This window comes from Ornithodoros turicata, chromosome 10 (assembly GCF_037126465.1).
Source record: "Ornithodoros turicata isolate Travis chromosome 10, ASM3712646v1, whole genome shotgun sequence".
NCBI lineage: Eukaryota > Metazoa > Arthropoda > Arachnida > Ixodida > Argasidae > Ornithodoros > Ornithodoros turicata.
In genome coordinates this window covers 31,951,025-31,969,138 of record NC_088210.1, presented here as the reverse complement: position 1 = coordinate 31,969,138, position 18,114 = coordinate 31,951,025, and the positions used below count along the sequence as shown (strand labels likewise).

General features: G+C 43.7%; 2 protein-coding genes and 2 long non-coding RNA genes across 5 annotated transcripts in view; 2 read left to right on the top strand and 2 right to left on the bottom strand.

Annotated features, from left to right (window-relative positions):
• Positions 1-18,114, bottom strand: part of LOC135369917 (calmodulin-A-like) — a 49,579-nt gene that overhangs the window by 21,643 nt on the left and 9,822 nt on the right. The gene's annotated exons all lie outside the window — the stretch shown is intronic.
• Positions 1-18,114, top strand: part of LOC135369916 (SUZ domain-containing protein 1-like) — a 52,223-nt gene that overhangs the window by 25,486 nt on the left and 8,623 nt on the right. The window lies entirely within an intron of this gene.
• Positions 11,992-13,270, bottom strand: LOC135370580 (uncharacterized). Its single transcript, XR_010415387.1, has 3 exons — positions 13,049-13,270; positions 12,484-12,574; positions 11,992-12,061 (listed from the first exon to the last, which is right to left on the bottom strand). It is a non-coding gene; the product is annotated as an uncharacterized LOC135370580 (long non-coding RNA).
• On the top strand, positions 13,461-14,776 carry LOC135370579 (uncharacterized). The gene is made up of 3 exons (XR_010415386.1): positions 13,461-13,572; positions 13,881-13,996; positions 14,565-14,776. It is a non-coding gene; the product is annotated as an uncharacterized LOC135370579 (long non-coding RNA).

Below are 18,114 nucleotides of genomic sequence, written 5' to 3'. Positions count from 1 at the left end.
CATGGCTTTCATAAATTACAATACGACTTAGTAAAAATGCTAAACAGCACAAACGATCATCTCGTCTGCATAAAAGTCTTTTTTTTTTTACTCAACTTCCCTTCACTAAATGCGATAAATAAATTCTTCGACGCGCATTTCACTATCCGAATTAACAGGATTCTTCGAATTAACAGCATTCTCCGAATTAACTCTCGTATATGCCTCCAAAATTAATCGTGCATTACTCTACCGTGGTATAAGCCTGTATTATGTACGTCAGCGGCTAACGAAAACTTCACGCTGTCACACGGAACGAGCCAAGAAGACGACAGAGGACGACGAGTTTCTGAATGGCTAATTTGCCTCCATAAATTAGTAATAATTGGACCCGCCAGGCGGGACTGCAGAAGAATTCACGAAGGCCGTCGGTCCAACTCGTCTGGCGACGAACGAGGACTATAACTGAAGTCGTGAGGCGGACAAATAAATCTCCCGATGCGCAGCAGCGGCTGGAAAAGTGTTTCTCGACTAAATTTAGGTGGGAAAATAAATAGTACGCGGGCTGAGCCACATTCATTGCGTTTGAGATTTCATCTGGGATCCCGGGAGATATACGGCGTGACATTTCCACGCTGAGACACATATTTCACTTTATTGTTTTGAATGTATCATATTTTTTTTATTATGGTTTTCATTTCGTCCCTGTGCATGTACTGTTCCAGCGCTGTGCTGTTTTAGCGTTGCCGTTTCGAGGCAGCCCTCCGTAATTTGTACCATAGGTCAGCAAAATTCACCCATCATTGTCATCATGGAGGAGGATGCGGTGTTGAGTGATGGCGGCAATGATGTGACGTTGACGTGATGTGACGATCTGTGATGTTCCATCGTGATGTCACGTTGAATGAATGAATGAATGAAATGACGTTGAAAAGTGTACATGTTGTTTTACGTACATTCTATCGTAACCTGCAGTGGTTCGTGTAGTTTGGAACGACTTTCACAACAGATATGTCATTTCGGAGAATCTAGACATCGTTATTTTCTACATAAAAGAGAGAGAGAGAGAAAGGAAAGCGATTAGTACTGAATATTGGTAAATGTATGCTCTTAAATGGCAACAAGGCATAAAAAATGAACTTTTCACGTGCTCCGAGTGGTTCCACTTGGCGCGGTTCTGCGGAGAGTCACGGAACATTGTGGGTTCCACATTCCTGACGTTGCTCAGGCGAGAAGGAATGCGGAAGGAGAAAATGTCTCGCATGGTTAGAAAAACGGCAAATATTACCCGACTAATACTTCTTTCTTTTATTACGAAGAGCTGTTTTTAACGAAGATAAAGTTGGATGAAAAATGTTACACGACAACACACACACACACACACACACACAAATAGAGATACGATGATGAGATGGGGCTGATGCCGGCCAGCAGGCTGGGCGCTGCCCCAGTGCCACTTGTACGTGATGAGAGATGATGATGGATAAGATAAGGGGTCCGGTAATCAAAGCAGGGTGGACAAGGTTCAATCATAAGCGTGATATTTTTGGGCTTGGCATCGACGAAACCATTTATAGTATACTACTTCGAGTCCTTCAATATCTATCTAAACGATCGCTATATAAGAGCCATTCTTAGTATCGCAAAGACAAAGCATTGATTCATTGATTTCAGATGTGATTCGTATAAGGTCACGTCCTAAAAGGGATCTTACCTAATTAGAAAGCTGTTGAGGCGGCATCCCATACTTAGAACACTTGGCGCCTTATTTGGAACGAGCACTTCCCCGCAAGTGTAGTATCGATTGAAGAAACAATTCTGTTGTGAAGTTGTTGCGTTCATTTGGAAGAGCGCCAGAAGAAAGTGCTGTTGTTGCTCGTAGTAATTATTCAGTTGGTTAGAAGCACCGTATTTCATCGGAAGCGTGGGTGAGATGTACAGGCGGGAAAAATCGGTGTAATGACCTCTTTTCTGGCGACATGTTGTATAATTTATGTAATTGGATGGAAAGGAAGGCGACCAACCGAAAAAGAGGAGCAAATAAGCCGCACTCGGTGCTACAAAACATTTCGTTACTAAACGAAATGATAATGAATTGGCTGTGTGTTTATTTTATTCATTTATTTCATCATTTAGTAACATGGACCAATGACAAAAAGCCACAGTTTGTAGCTTGACATGGTCACTGGGACCCAGTACATTAGCAGCGCATCATGAGTCTGTAAATCACATGTTCAGAGACATGCTCACAGAAAAATACAGTTACTATTTCGAAAAAAAAAACAAAAAAACTGACAAAATGTTCTAACCACTAAAATATTTTGCGATAACACTTTTGGGGAACCTGAACAGTTCCCGGTCAGTGCGCCTAGCTTTTTTTTTTCTTGCTATACTCAAAACGTGGCACGGCATGTATCACGGTCGTGTGAACAATGACGTCGTATGGCCATCTTCTAGAGGCAATGAACCCTGTTGAGCTATCATTTATTTCTGCTACAGTTCGTAATATCCGCTACCATGGTTTATTGGATCGAACGTGTTACGCTGCCGCTTTCTCGTGTGTTTTATAAATAAATACACCTTGAGCAGTGGCGCCGTTTGTGCACCTGGCCGAGAAGCTTAGCGCACTGGAGGATTCTTGGACGGTAGCCAAATCCTCACTTTCTTATTTTCGCATCTCCAGCCGAAAAGGCGAAACAACATGACAGAAAACGAAAAAAAAAAAAAAAAAGAACTTATTCGTCTTGTAGGTATTGCTCCGTCAACAGACGACGTCTGCTGCCCTTCAAAAAGGGTTTCAGATTGGTGCGTTTGGCGTCGTCGGAATGCCGTAGCAGACGCGGTTTAAAACGGTAGCAGACGACAGATGACGATGTCATTTACGGCGCTTATTTTCGTTTTCGTTTTCGAGTCTTTGGAAGCGTGAGTACAATGCTGCGTTTGCACAACTTTCCGAGAGAATCCAACATAATTTAGGAACACGGACGAGTTTGATACGGTCGTTGGTGACTCATCTTATGGCTCTGTTCCAATTGGTCTGTTCTTATTGTAAGGCTAGTAGTAGTAGTACTAAATACTAATATGCTACTAATACTTGTACTACTTCTTCTTATGCTACATCGAGAAGCACAAATGCAACTCTGAGACATCGAAGAACAACATTACAATCAATGGCTTTAGTCTCCCATTACACTGAACACGACTATAGTTTTCTGTTCTCTTTTTTTTTTTTTTTTGTCATAGATAACAGAAGACACCGTTCTTTACTGCATAGGCTCTTTATCACCAGTATTCCTCGTCGCAGTTTCGTATAATGTTCCATCCAGGTCATGTTCCAGACCATAATCCCATCAGAAGAGTTCCTTAGACCGCACTTGGGAAGATTATAAATTCACTCAACGAATGCCCGACGATGCATCATATTATATTCACGCTTGCGAGGATATAACCTTTTTTTTTTTCTTCTTCTACTTCGTTAGCCCTTCCTTGAGCGAGGCGCCCGGTATTTCCCCAATAAAGGTACGGGGGAAAGAGGACCATTAAGGGACTAGGGAAAATCCTCAAACTGCCGCGAGGGTCGGAAAATACCGTTACGAAAGGGCATTACGAAACGAGGTTCGCGAGAGTTCTTCATTCACGGTGAGCTCTCCACTACGGCATCGCCGTGCTGAGACCGGGGTATGTTGCATAGTATTCCCCTGGCCACAACAGGAAACTGAATATCACTTACGACGAATGACATTCACACTTAATGACATTCATACTTAATGGCATTCACACTTAATGGCATTCGTTCGTGCTGCGTATGGAGGTACACAAACGAGTCGTTCGGGAATGATGGCAATGGCGATCCGTAAAGTATTAGCACGTCGAGTACATGCGTCCATTTCTTATTAATTTTCTTGTTAATCTTTTTGTTTGTTTGACAAAAAAAAAACTTTTTTTAAAAATCAGCGTGGAAGCGAAATTTTCATCGTCTTGTTTCTCCTGGCATGCATCCTGATTTTGTGACGGCGGCATGCTTATGGCGCGTAATATGGTGTTCGCAGATGACGATTTCCTGGCGACATGGATAACTTTTTTTTTAATGTTAGCGCCGCGAAGCAACTGTTGTTATGAGCGGCGTACAGACGTGGACAGATGGATGGGGGACACGGGGTTAGTGTGCGTCCTGGGGCGACTTCAGGGGAAACTTTGACGCCATTCGCCTGGAAAGTCTAAAAAAAAACAGGGAAAGCCTCAGACACCACAGCCGGTGCCCTGGTTCCAACCCGCGTCACCTCCCTACTTCAACTTCAACTTCAACAACTTCAACTTCGTGTCTTCCCTGTGTTGTTTATTGCTGCATTCAACAATATGTCACCTCTCCGTCTCGGCGTAGATGTTCGACTGGTCATGATGATATGCAAGTTCAAAGCACGCTCCACGAATGAATGACGTGAAACTCGGGTGCTGAGATTGACTGCGAAACGAGGGCATATGGTTCTTTGCAAATTCTCGGAAGTCTTACTTTTCGATCTTGAAAATAAATAACCTTCTAAAGCACATATCGGTACACATCCACTTCTAATTTGTGTTTTTCTTTTTTTCTTCTTCTTCTTATTATTATTATTGCTTTTTGACGATGATGTTTTTTGTTACTGCAGCCCTGCCATCCAGAGTTCGTGCTAGAGGAAAAGGCGAATGTCACTTTCGTGCAATGTCATGATATGCTCCCGTGCGTTCGTGAACATATTACATTAATTCGGAATGTCATTCGCAGGAAATCACATTCGATTTCCCGTGTGACAGTGGCCATAATATAACGTCTTGATGGGTTGATGAGATCGGTATTTCTCGACCGAGAAGGATGTAGTAGTAAGAGACGCTGCAATGTGTTGCTCTCGAATGTGACGACATAATTCGCGTCGAGGTGACCGAATCGAATCCACCGCCTGGCTCCGCAACCTGAGGGTGTCTCAGCTAGAGCTATCCAGGCAGATGTCGGTAGCTTCCAGTGAAGTCGGCCTGAGAGGAGCTTCTGGCTCCTCCTATCTCCCCATTCCTTCCTGCTGACCTCTACCCTAACAACACCGAACATCCTCTGGATGTACGAATAATGTCCTACCGAATTCGTACGTCCTCTGGATATCCCTCAGATATCCGTCGGACGTACGAATCTGTTAGGACATTATTAGTACATCCAGATGATATCCTGTGTTGTTGGGGTATCCAGCCATCCAAGCCCGTACCATACCAGAATGGCCGCCGTTGTTTCGTGGTGCTGGTACGGTATAGTTAAAAAAAAATCACTACTGATGTCATTCGAAACATTTTATACGTATTTGGAATAGTATCGCTGGTCGAAAGAAACGAGCAAAAAATGTGGACAGCCGATATCATACACGGTCCAATCAATCGATCAGTTAATGATTGCACATCGACTGGATGTGTCACGTACGGGATTCCTAATTCCCTAATGGGGGAGAGGGGGGGGAGGGCGTGAATAAGACGAAACGTCGATATCGGAAAATCTATGTCGAGCGTGCACAGAAAGAAAGGCACTGGCGGTACATAAACACTATTCTGGAAAAAAGTCTTACCCAAAAGAATATTTGTCTCGGGGACAAACATGGAAAAAGGAACACTACACGCCCCTTGATGTCAACAGCGTTGAAAAAAGAAGAAGTAGAAGAAGAAGAAGAAAAAAAAAAAGACGCCTCTGGGGAATTGAAAGCAGCTAGAAGTGCTTTGCAGTCCTTTCGGCGTGCACATATAAAAGCGACACTATATTCTGGCACACATATAGTAAAGTGTGCTCGAGCTGCCCTGAAGGGAGATGTCTTTTCCGTCAAACAGAGAGAAGCCAATTCCGAGGAATGCTGTAAGCGTAAAAAGCGTAAAAAGTGGAAGCACGCTATTTTATTAGACGCTACAACTCATAGGAAAGATGATTGGCTGCTGCCGCTGAAAGTTAAAGAGCCCGGACATTATTGATGGCGCTCGTTCGCGTTAGATGTTGTGCGGGTGTGGTTGGTGATTGTATCGCATTACGGCCGAAGTCTCATTACGGCCGATGTCTCATTACGGCCAATGTCTCAATACGGCCGAAAGTCGAGAGACTACCTTCGGTCGAGAGATCTTGGCCGTAACAAGACACTTGGGGATTAAAGGATTTTCGGCCGTAATGAGACTTCGTCCGTAATGAGATGTTACCGTGGTTGGTTAGTGGCCTTTGTTATTACTACCTTGTGATCTTCCCACAAGGAACTGTACCGACATTTTCCGTGCGGCGTCTGAGTGAAACCGAGAGAAGACAGAGCGATACGGCGTGACCTTGGAGACCCGGCCCGATCTCCTGTACCCTAAGAAGAAAAACAAAGAGTTAAAATAGGGAGTAATTGCAGCTTTTAGTCCCCTTGACTGCAATTACTCCCTATTTTAGTCCCCTAACCCCGACATTTACTCTCTAGGACTGCAAATCGTCACTGAACTTCGCGAATGGTCTTCCGAATGCAACAGTCTATACGTGAATATGTGCTCCTGGTCAGTTTGATGGCATAAGGCTGTATAACTCAGCCAACTTAGAAATTTTCCACCCACACAGAGTAAGAAACAGTTAGCGCTTCTTCCTTCTCAAATTGTGCCCCATGTATATGCCGCAAGAGTTTGTATCACTCGATATAACACGGCTGACGGTTTGATTCAAAGTATTTTCATGCATGCGCAAGAATTATGTACCTGGAACTATTAGAACGGAGCTTGAAATGCAGTCTCCACACTCTGAGATCCGTTTACTCCCGCGCACTTACTCCCGAAAGGGACTATTTTTTTGTGGCAATGCATTTAGTCGACAAAAAGGAATGAAATTACGACGTAATCAGGCCCGTATGACGACACAGCGACTGACTCTCTGCGTCATGGGCCTGACGTCAGCATTACTCATTCACTTACGGGCTCTATGAAGGATGGAGAGGGTTTCTAGAGGGTGGGTGTGGGGGCCTCTCTCAATGATCTCTCTCTCTCTCTCGCCCGCGCTACAGGTCAATCGCGATTATCGCATTTGTGGAAGAGCGGACCTTTTACTTGTTGCACAATACGCCGCAGCCGAAAAACGGAACGAAATATGGGCGGTGCTTTACTTCTGACGTTGGAGGAAGTATGCTTCTTCTTCTCTCTCTCTCTCTCTCTCTCTCTCTCTCTCTCTCTCTCTCTCTCTCTCTCTCTCTCTCTCTCTCTCTCTCTCTCTCTCTCTCTCTCTCTCTCTCTCTCTCTCTCTCTCTCTCCTTCTCTCTCTATCTCTCTCTCCTTCTCTCTATATATATCTCTCTCTCCTTCTCTCTATATCTCTCTCTCTCCTTCTCTCTCTATATATCTCTCTCTCCTTCTCTCTCTATATATCTCTCTCTCCTTCTCTCTCTCTATCTCTCTCTCTCCTTCTTTTAAAATCGTCGCAGCTGTCAAACGAACACGTCGCGGGCATAAAGAGCGGCTTAAACCTAACCCGTTAAGCTCGACTATATCGGCTGAATATAATCCTCGTCTACTTCTTTCCAAGGCGTAAGCTTCCATGAACTCCCGTCTTAAAAACAAGAAGGAACACGAAACACAATTCAAAGGAACCTAACTATGACCTGCACTTCTCCGATTGGTCCAACTCATTTTTTTTTTTTTTTCTCTCTCTCGAAGTCATCCCCCCCCCTTTCCTGCCAACCCGCATACGTAATTCGTCAATGATTTATTTTTCATTGTAAATGTTTTAGCGAGATTAGATGAAACAAAACCGGTTGTTTCTATTTCTTTTTTTTTTTTTTTTCGTTTGCGGTGCGTCCTCGTATTCGATACATCTACTTATTTACTGCCATTTGCATGATCTACACAGTGGGGACTGCAATCGACCAACCGTCGTGCATGTCAATAAAAAGCAGCCAAGATGGAACGGCGACCGTCGTGCTCCTGGCGGTCGATCGAAGAAACGGCCGCGACGGAAGACTGGGGCCACTGAATGGTTCCAGACATGCTGGGGACATGGTTCGGCAAATCGATGCATGCAAGCCACGCCATGTGTATCTAGCGAATGCTATGCTCCTGGTGCTTTTAGTAGTGGAAACATATGGGGTTCCTTTTGTACATAGCGGTATCGTCTTTATTGTATGTGATGCGAGCCGTAACCCAGGTCAGTTTCTTGCGGTGTAGACTTTTCCGCGCTATACAGAGTGGGTACTGCCTGTAAGATAGCTGGCGATTCAGTCGGGGGAATGTCGGCATGGTGCTATAGGGTACTAGTGGAAGGGGTTTACTGTCAGACACTGATGGGTTACTTGTGGTGATGGTAAAAGGGTACGCCGTTTCCGACCTCACAGATGTGGGAAACGTCACGACTGACGTCCAGAGGAACGTACGTCCTGGGCCGACTTCTAAGGGAACTGTGCCGACCCTGAAAAAGTATGAGGGAAAACCCAGGAAAAACCCAAAAAAACACAGCCGGCACCGGGATTCGAACCCGGGTACCTCCCAGTCTCGACGTGACATATAGGCTGGTACCTCCGCCAGTGAGGGAACCACGGGTGGTGGTGGTGGTGGTGGTGATAGGGCTTGCCGTTGTCGGCCTCACGTATGTGGGCAACGTCACGACTCACGCCCTGGGGGAATGTGCGTCCTGGGCCGACTTCTAAGGGAACCGCGGGAGAAGTCACGTGCTTGTATACGAGAACCAATAGGAACGACCGACGCCCTTGCCCCTCTTACGTCAAGGCAGGACGCGGAAGAAAATTTAATGGGGGGATTAGCAGGAATTCTAGGAGATTAGCTACTTAATGAACCATGTCCCTTCTTTCCTTTCTGAGGGCCACCGGCCTCCTTCACGAACTGTAGGGGTTTCCTTCCCTCGTCATCCTTTCATGTGAACCTTTTTGGAATGGGGTAGGGTCCTGCACTCAACGCAGGGAAACATCCCACATCATCATCATCCATTCATCTATGTTGTTGTTGTTGTTGAACCATGTCGAACTCGCACGGCCCTTTCCAGCCGCTCTCCTTCGCCATTGCACCTTCCGCACGCAGTGTTTCCCGGTGAAAAATTATCTTCCCGGCATGCTTAAAGCTAACTCCTTCTGGCGCCGCTCCTCTTGCACTTAAGTCGGAAAGATTTCCGATGTCCCCAGCCATCGTCGTGCCGATGAAACGCATCATCGCATTCTCTGTGTTGGCGCATGAGTGCCTACAATGACTTCTATTTCTGGACCGACTGCCGGCCGGGTTCCAATGCTCCGATCGAAAGTGTGCACTGCTTTGTCAATGAGGACGTGTTCCGACCGTCGAGAAAGGGTTCTGCAGGATGTTGACTGGGGCCCAACGCCAATCACGCCTACTTTAGGCCCTCACGTCATTTCCTATATCGGGAACGAGCGCGAAGTGTGATTCCACGTGATGTGTTCTTGTGAGGTAGCCTTCCATTCATCGCAGTTTTTTCTTCATAGCGACAGCTGCCATGTAGGTCCGTCAGTGACTTTCTAGGGCCACGTGACATGTCACGTGCCACCTCCACGTGATCGCATGACTGGGACAACGCGCCCGAGCGCCTATAGTTGTGTTCAACTTCCGTCAGCTCTCAAAATATTACTGCGCCGCAGATAGGATCGCTGGACACAGAGAGAGGTCACGGTCGCTCCTCCGCGAGATAATGTAACCCATTACGCTCACTCTGCTTCCCTATTGGCTGCTAAGACTGGCCACGTGACAATGCCCTGCGTTGTGGCGCTGCAGTATTTCTGCTGGCGCGCTATTCAGCCTCCTTATCTCCAACGGCGTATGTAGTTGACGGACTACATTTTTCCCCTTTCTTAAGCTGAACACGATTATGTGCTATTCGAAATAAACATAAAGCGTAAACGTGACTTTAAAATTCCTAAACGTAAATCAATGCATTATCGGCGTTCCCTTTCCAAATAAAACTCCAATTATAAACTCTGCCATTCGGCCCGGGCGAGAAAACATGAAATTTTCATACGCATGCATGTAAAATGTATGAAACGGAAGTCCTTTTCCCGTATCGCGTTGGACTCCGCGTGTTAAACAGAAACACTTAGCAAGCTTCTGCCACTTCCACAAAACATGCACGTTCTGACATTTTAATGAATTTCATTATACGTACTGTTTATTATGTATTATATATCAGTGTTATCGATCGAAGCACGCTTATAGTGTGTCTTTTGAGCGGAGCACTAAAGCGAATATTACTACATATTATCTGTCACGCGCCCGCAATTGACAGGCAATAATCTGTCAGCAAATCTGCTCGGCATCCGGCCTACACAAAGTACCACTTATTGATAAGGCTAACTAAACTGTAAGTGTGTTCCACAGCGAGTTCGCACGCGAGCGTTTTGAATTTCAAATGCGTGTTCGTGAATATTTTAAACGGGGAAAGTAATCGTGTCAGGAAGGAATATGTATCGTGGGACCACTGCATATAAACGCGACACCATTCCATTAGGTTGGAAAGGAAGTTCTGGCTTGTTCCGTTACCAAGTGGCATGGCTGAGCCTCGGAGGTGCTAGGTTCGAATCCTACCACCTGCTGTGCTGTATCTGAGGTTTTCCCTGGGTTTTTCCGAAGACTTTCCAGACGAATGTCGGCACAGTTCCCCCTGATGTCGGCCCAGGACGCTTACTAACTCCCCTGTCCACCCACTCCTTCCTGCTGTCCTCTCTCCAACTGTCCACGTCTCTACGCCGCTCATAGTTACAGTTGCTTCGCTGCGCTAATACGGAATTTAAAAAAAAAATGTTTCGTTGACTCGACTGTAAATATTTTCGGTAGTTTTCCCGCATATTTTATGGGATTTATTCACCGACGTCACAGAAGACGCTACTTTCGAAAAGGGGCACTATAGTTCCACTCATCATCTTTAGCCATTTTTTTCATTATCTTTACCATGTTTTACCTCGATCTAAGTTTATATCTCAGAAAAATTTACACGCCCGTATTGAACTCTACTCATCCGTCATAGCAGCATCGCAACATACACAAACTATTAACGATATAACGGGCGTATGCATACGTGTTTCACGAAAATCCCCCAGCCGAATAATTCGAAACGCGGCTGCCGGCGCTATCCTAGGATTTCCTTTTTGGCAAACATCTTTGAGACATTTTAGCCGCCAAGGGCTGATCAGTGTGAGTGGGTCATTTGCGTGTACGTTCATTAGCTAAATAAAGATCCCAACTTTTACATTTTGCCTCGGACGCTCTCGGCACGTGTGCCGTATCGACAGCGGGACCTTCGGCGAAAAATGTTCCCGAAAATGAACCTGCATCGACACCTCGTGATTTTTTTTAATTTTTTTTGTGAGTGCGCAAAAACGCTACAGCACACAAAGTAAAAAGGAAGTTAGGATCTTTATGCAATTAATGAGCTTATGTATATGAGCTATATTCACTATTCATCCCTTCGACGATGTCTCAAGGATGTTTACCAAATAGAAAGTTCTTCGAATGCGTCACCCGTTTCTGAATTTTTTTTTCAGCTGGGGAATTTTCGACGATTGTATCTCATTACGGCCCAAGTCTCATTACGGCCGATGTCTCAATACGGCCGAAAGTCTCAATACGGCCGATAATCCTTTAATCCCCAAGTGTCTCATTACGGCCAAAGTCTCAATACGGCCGAAGGCAGTCTCATTACGGCCGAAGATGTCTCATAACGGCCAAATGTCAAAATGTGTATTGTAACCTGCATTGATATGCAATGTCGCAGCCAGGTATGGATATATATTCAGCAGGGTATAAGCCATGCACTGTGCCCTTAGGGCCCTTATCATATTTATATACACATATTGCGAGACAAACGGTATGTTATCATACCACGGCACAATGCAACATATTGTGTAATGTGTACTCCCACAAGCTAGTGTAGGCTGTGAAGCAGGCTACTATGTGGAGTTAGCTACTTGTAGAGAGCTAGATGAATATTGGCTTTGTTGTGACGCTTTTGGAGCCATCCGACAGTCATTGGCCATGACAGAGCACCTATCTCAGTCGATGTCAGTTTATTTCCATTCGCCTTACAATGATACAATTCTTGCTTCTGGAATGAGTAAACCTGCAAGAAGCGATGAGCAACCATGAATAGGCTAGAATATTAAAAAAAACAACAACAAGCATTTGTCTCTACATGGCTCATTTTAATGTGCACAAGCTGCACACGTGTTGATACGTGTCTGCTATTTCATACAAGGTTAACATAAATATTCATTTAGACAAAAGAATGACAAGCCTTAAAAATGTGACTTCCCGGTAAACACAGAGCATGACCATGATATGAATATAGGTTCAGTAGTTCATTCCCTTAATGGAAACATGTGAATATCAAATAGTAATACATTACAATTCATGAAATGATGCATGCATAACTTTCCATTTCTGGTTTCTTTTTTATAAAAGTAGTGCACGAATGTTAATTCGTGCACTACTAAAAAATTTCTCACTTCACAACAGAACCTTATGATGATCTTAACAGCTCACCTCTTCGCCAGGACTCCCTGGGCAGCAACATCCTATTAGCCATGTTGTTGTTTTTCTTTTCCGGAATCCTTCGTGCAGCCACATACCATGCCTGGAATGGAAAACCAGCTATAAATAACAATGTATTTGAATGACTTCCTCTTGAAGTATTTATTCTAATCAGATATGCTTTGTGCCTACTATGGTGCGCGAAGGCACATAAGTACAACATTTGCAGACGTTCGACGTAAGCAGTTCTTGGAGATCAATTCAAGTACGCCGACTTGCGCTTTTATTTTTGAAGAAATACGACGACAAATTTTAACAAATGAAATATGGCTCACAATGATACGAGTAAATGCTGCTGTACGGTGATGCATTATCGGTATCTTATCGTCTTCGAATAAATTTGTTGTTCCTAAACGCGCAACCAACTAGAAACGGCGCAAACCTACGAACGGATACCGAGTTACATCTATTACAGGCACTTCAGCTGTTTTGATTAATTTAAATTACTCTTATGAGAATCCAACTATGTGTGGACAGCACACTACTAAGACAGGCAATCTACGAAAGCATTACTCACCAGAATTCCTGCTTGACTTGGTCTTGGTCAACACTGCGCGATATACGTTGGGGCTGTGGCGATTCATTCAACTCGATTTTTATCGGAACAACAGGCGCTGCTCGAAAGACAACGACGGGAAATAGAGAGCCGCTATAAAGTCCGCTAATTTGCACATTACAGCACTACAAAGCGATATATGAACACATCGTAAACAGCAACTACTCGCTCACACACACAAGAAACGAGGTACCCAACGTTGCTAGACACCATCCGAACTCCGAAGTGAGAGTAGCAAAACAACAAGATATCAAAACACGAAAGGAAGAGTATTGATCCCCCCTCCTTCTATAGCATGCGAAACGTGATTTGCGCTGAGATGAACATATATGTTCATGACGCGAGTAATTTTCACTTTTCACTGATCCAAAGGAGGTCACGTGGGATTGCTTGAAAATGGCGAAACGAAACTTGTGAATCGTGCATTTGCTCTTCTTGGTAGCTGCCAGAAAATCGAATCAAGCTTATGGGACACTGGATTACAGGTATGTTGGCATCTTTTTCATTCCTGCATATCATTTCACATTACACTATACGTGAATACATGGTGTCATGTCATGGGTGTCATGTCTCACGATGCTGGGGAAGTAATTGCATGGGGAAGTGTGCATGGTTGTAGACTTTTAATTTTTGATCGCGTAATCGAAATATCGGCACCTTTCGCATTGTGGCTTGCATGTGACCAACCAAGTGCTGTTCCCTTACTAGCGCTTCCTACAAACGACAAAACGAAACATGTGGGAATGTATATTTTTGATTACTCATATGTAACAAGAAAATGTATCGTTTTCAGGTTGCTGCCACTACTCCATGTGCCCGCAATTGTCTTGCGTGTATGATTACACTAACGGCGTCGCCCACCACGGCGGAAGTGTTTTGCGTACACGCGTTTCAGCATGAAGCCTGCAGGTAACGTCTGATGTTTACCCTTCGGATATTCTGAATTTACATATTGTCGCTTAGAGGAATTCCGAATGCCCAGAGTGACACACACTTTTAACATTGTGACATCAGTGCAGTGGCATAAGCTCTAATGTAGTGCCCCACGAAAATGAACAAGGGGTAGTGGTTTATCCAGAATCCCAAGCACGAGAAGGGTGTTGGAAAAAATTGTTGGAATAGTTACGTCATTACAGCTTAACATATCATTACAGATGTATCTGGAGCTGAAATCGCAAGGGCACCCCCTGTAGGGGGTGCACAGGCAAAAAAGTTAGGGGGGGTCTGGATAAAGCACTGACGAGGGGGACTCCTCCACCCCATGTCAAGCCTCATAAAACACCTCCTGAAATAGTTTCCTGGCTATGCAGCTGCATTATTATGACGTAATTGTCATTGTTGTCCATAATTCTTGAATATGTTTTGAATATATGAAAAAAAAAAAAGTCTGCTTGACAGCATATGTCTTATAGTCATCATCAAACAAGAGCATATGTCATTTTGTTCAGTGGCTTATGTACTTTTTTGTAAATTTCAGGTGGACGTAAATTGTAGAAGGCAGCTAGTGGGGGAGAAGATCATGGTCATAGGTCATGTGACTCCTGGAGCTCCCAGTGGGCTCCCTTGTGGAGTACTTTTCAGAACACACACACATACAGTTTGTTCACAGAACCAACGAGTAGGATGTTGCTTGAATACTGAGAGAAAATGGCGTAACACATACAAATATCGTGTGACACATATGGCAATAAAAACATTTTTCACGAGGGATGCATGAAACACTGTCGCAATATTGTGTGCATGAACCATTGTGTGTGACACAAGCCGTGGGGGCACACCGCCTCGGACACATTTTGGGAAGCATAAAACACAGTATATACAGAGCTAGTATGGTGGATGCTTCTTTTTTCTTTTTGGCCGTTATGAGACATCTTCGGCCGTAATGAGACTACCTTCGGCCGTATTGAGACTTTGGCCGTAACGAGACACTTGGGGATTAAAGGATTTTCGGCCGTAATGAGACTTTCGGCCGTAATGAGACTTCGGCCGTAATGAGACTCGGGCCGTAATGAGATGTTACCTTTTCGACAACGCTCAAAATCAGTGCATACATTTATTCACGGAACTATATGGCTTTCGCTTGGTGAACCACTCTCCTTCAGGTATGTGTGAATTCAGGTGATACCAGTGTTCCACCATGCGAAAGCTATAATACCGCAAATAAATGTTTGAATTTTTGTTTTATTTTCTACTTTTTTGTTTTTATTTTATTTTGAACTACTGTTTTTTTTTTAAATGTTGTTTGATACCAGCGGTGGGGTTCCAATCCTACCACCGACTGTGCTGTCTCTGAGGTTTTCCCTGGGTTCTCCGAAGACTTTCCAGACGAATGTCGCGGCACATTTCCCTCTGAAGTCGGCCCAGGACGCTTACTAACTCCCCTGTCCACCCACCCGTTCCTGCTGTCCTCTCTCCAACTGTCCATGTCTCTACGCTACAGTCTCATAGCTACGGTTGCTTCGGTGCGCTAACACGGAATTTAAAAAAAAAAAGTGTTATTTTCCTTCTTGGGGAACTACCGTGAAACACCCGGTATAGAAAGTAGATATAATAATAATAATAATAATAATAATAATGATAATAATAATAATAATAATAATAATAATAATAATAATAATGGAATTTTTATTCAAAACACACACATAGAACGAAGTCATGAAGGCCCACCTAAGCCCGAGGGCTTGTGTAATAATAATAATAATTATTATTATAATTGGAACTGGAAGTTTAATAATAATAATAATAATAATGTTTATTCATACATGGAAAGGAAGCAAGCCGAAAAGCCAGATATATGCATCGACTATATAACGATAACTCTATGAATACCTGCATAGATACGCGCATATCAAAACAGACAGACGAATACAGGTTTTCCTGCGCAACTTACCGGCAATGCATCTCCCTCGTCTTGAACACGATGCGACAGTCGGAAGGTCCACGGCCAACATTTCAGTATCGCTCCCAGGGATGGACGCATTTTGAAAGGCTAAATGTTATGTTGTTACTCTGCAATGACAGGACAGACTGGGCTACACTGAGACGACAGTGACCAGTGCAAAGTCCCCGTGGGCTTTGTGTGGACTGTTTGTCCTTGAATGGGAGAGAGGCTGGCTTGACCTTGGGTCTGAGATAGTTTAAGAGGAGACATCTGCATTCACGAGCTTTCGTTCCGGGTTTCAGGGCGCGGAGGAAGCGGGAAGAACTTCCGGGCTGAAAGCTTAATTTTTTATTTTTATTTTTTTGCAATGGCGGTTTGTAAGCTAGCGAGTGTCCGTTTCTTGGACTGTTGAACGGGTGGATGAATGTGTAAGAGAAATGGAAGGTAAGTTTTAGCAATATAGTCTAAGAAAAAACAAAAACATAAAAAAAGCACCCAGCTAACAGTGAGAGAGAGAAAAGGGAGCTTCAGCTTCGAGTCCCATAAATTGTAATCCCACTCCCATTTTAGTTCTCTGGCACTAAAATTTACACCCGATCACTGCAAATAGTCTCTAATCTTCGTATTAACTACCGTGCATTTAGTCCCTAAAGGGAGTAAATCAATGTGGAAACGCGTCTAATCCCAAAAATCGACTAAGATTAGCCCTTTCCTTTTTTTTTTAGAGTGTACGTTATTTTTGAGATAATTGAAGATGTCATAAAAAAATCCTCGAAAGTCCAACAACCCTTGCATAACCAAGTATTGCTACAAACTACTGACAAGAACGATAAAAATTTGTTTAGAGTGATTTTTAGTCTCGTGCTACCTTTGCCCATATGGTAGCACTTGAGTGTAAGATACGACATTGCGTGGGGTCGAAGAATTTATTAATTTTTTTCTCACGGTTCAGTTCAATTCGAGAATTGTGAACTCTTTTCTTCTGAACGTCTTTCGATCTTTCAATTCAATTTCATTAATAGCACTGGGATCGTCTGAAAAACCGTAATTTGGCCAGTAATGCCCTTTTTTTTTTTAAATATCGGCTAACGTTGGCTGTTAATCTGCTATATCTCCATCACTTGTCAATCTCTTCAAGCTCATGGTTCATTACCAGCGTGTCTCTTTTTTTTTTTATTCCGAATGAGCGCCCCGAAGCAAATGTAGCTATGAGTGTCGTACAGACGTGGACACATGGAGAGAGGACAGCAGGAAGAATCGGGAGACAGACACGGGGCCTTGCTATGCCTCCTGGGCCGACTTCAGGGGAAACTTTGTGGACATCCGGCTGGAAAGTCGGCCGAAAAAATACCTCAGGCAACACAGCCGGCGATGGGACGCGAACCTACCACCTTCAAGCCACCACCGGGTGAATTCTGTATTCGATCGGTACGGCTGGCCCAATGGGTACCAATCAGCCATAAGGTTGATGGATGGGTACCATCTGGTACCCGTGAAATGATTGACGACCTCTTCTGCATTACGACAAAAAGAAAAAAAAGAAAATCTCGTATCACTCCATCTTCTTACAAAAAAAAAAAGAAAGAAAAGAAGAAGCTCGTTCATTAGTAAAACAGTCGTTTTTTTTTGTTTTTTGTTTTGTTTTTCAAACAGTCGCCACGCACACGAAAACGTGTCTGATACCTTTAGTCCCTGTAGGAAATGTAATTTAAAAACTCGATAATGAACGAGGCAGGATACGCCGGTACGAATTATTCAGTTACCACCATGGGGTCCCTAATAAGGATCAGTCGAGTCTTATTACATTTCTTTTCCGTATAGCTAGACAATTTATTAAAAAAAAAATAGGTTCCGTGTCTGGCATCCAAAAAGAAGAAGATGAAAAAAAAAAATTAGAAAGATCATGATTCTCTTTCGTTGGTGCAAAATGAAAAAGAAAAAAATTCTCTCACGAAGCGGGTCAGTTTTTTTTTTTTTTTCATTCCGGAAATTAAAGGAGAGTGAGGAAAAAAAAAAGGAAAACTAGAGACATTTTCGAGCTTCGAGAGGACGACAAAATGAATAAGTACGGTACTACATGAAACATATGACCATCCTATCGGGTCTTCCTTTTACAACTGCTTTATAACCATTTAATTTTTATTTT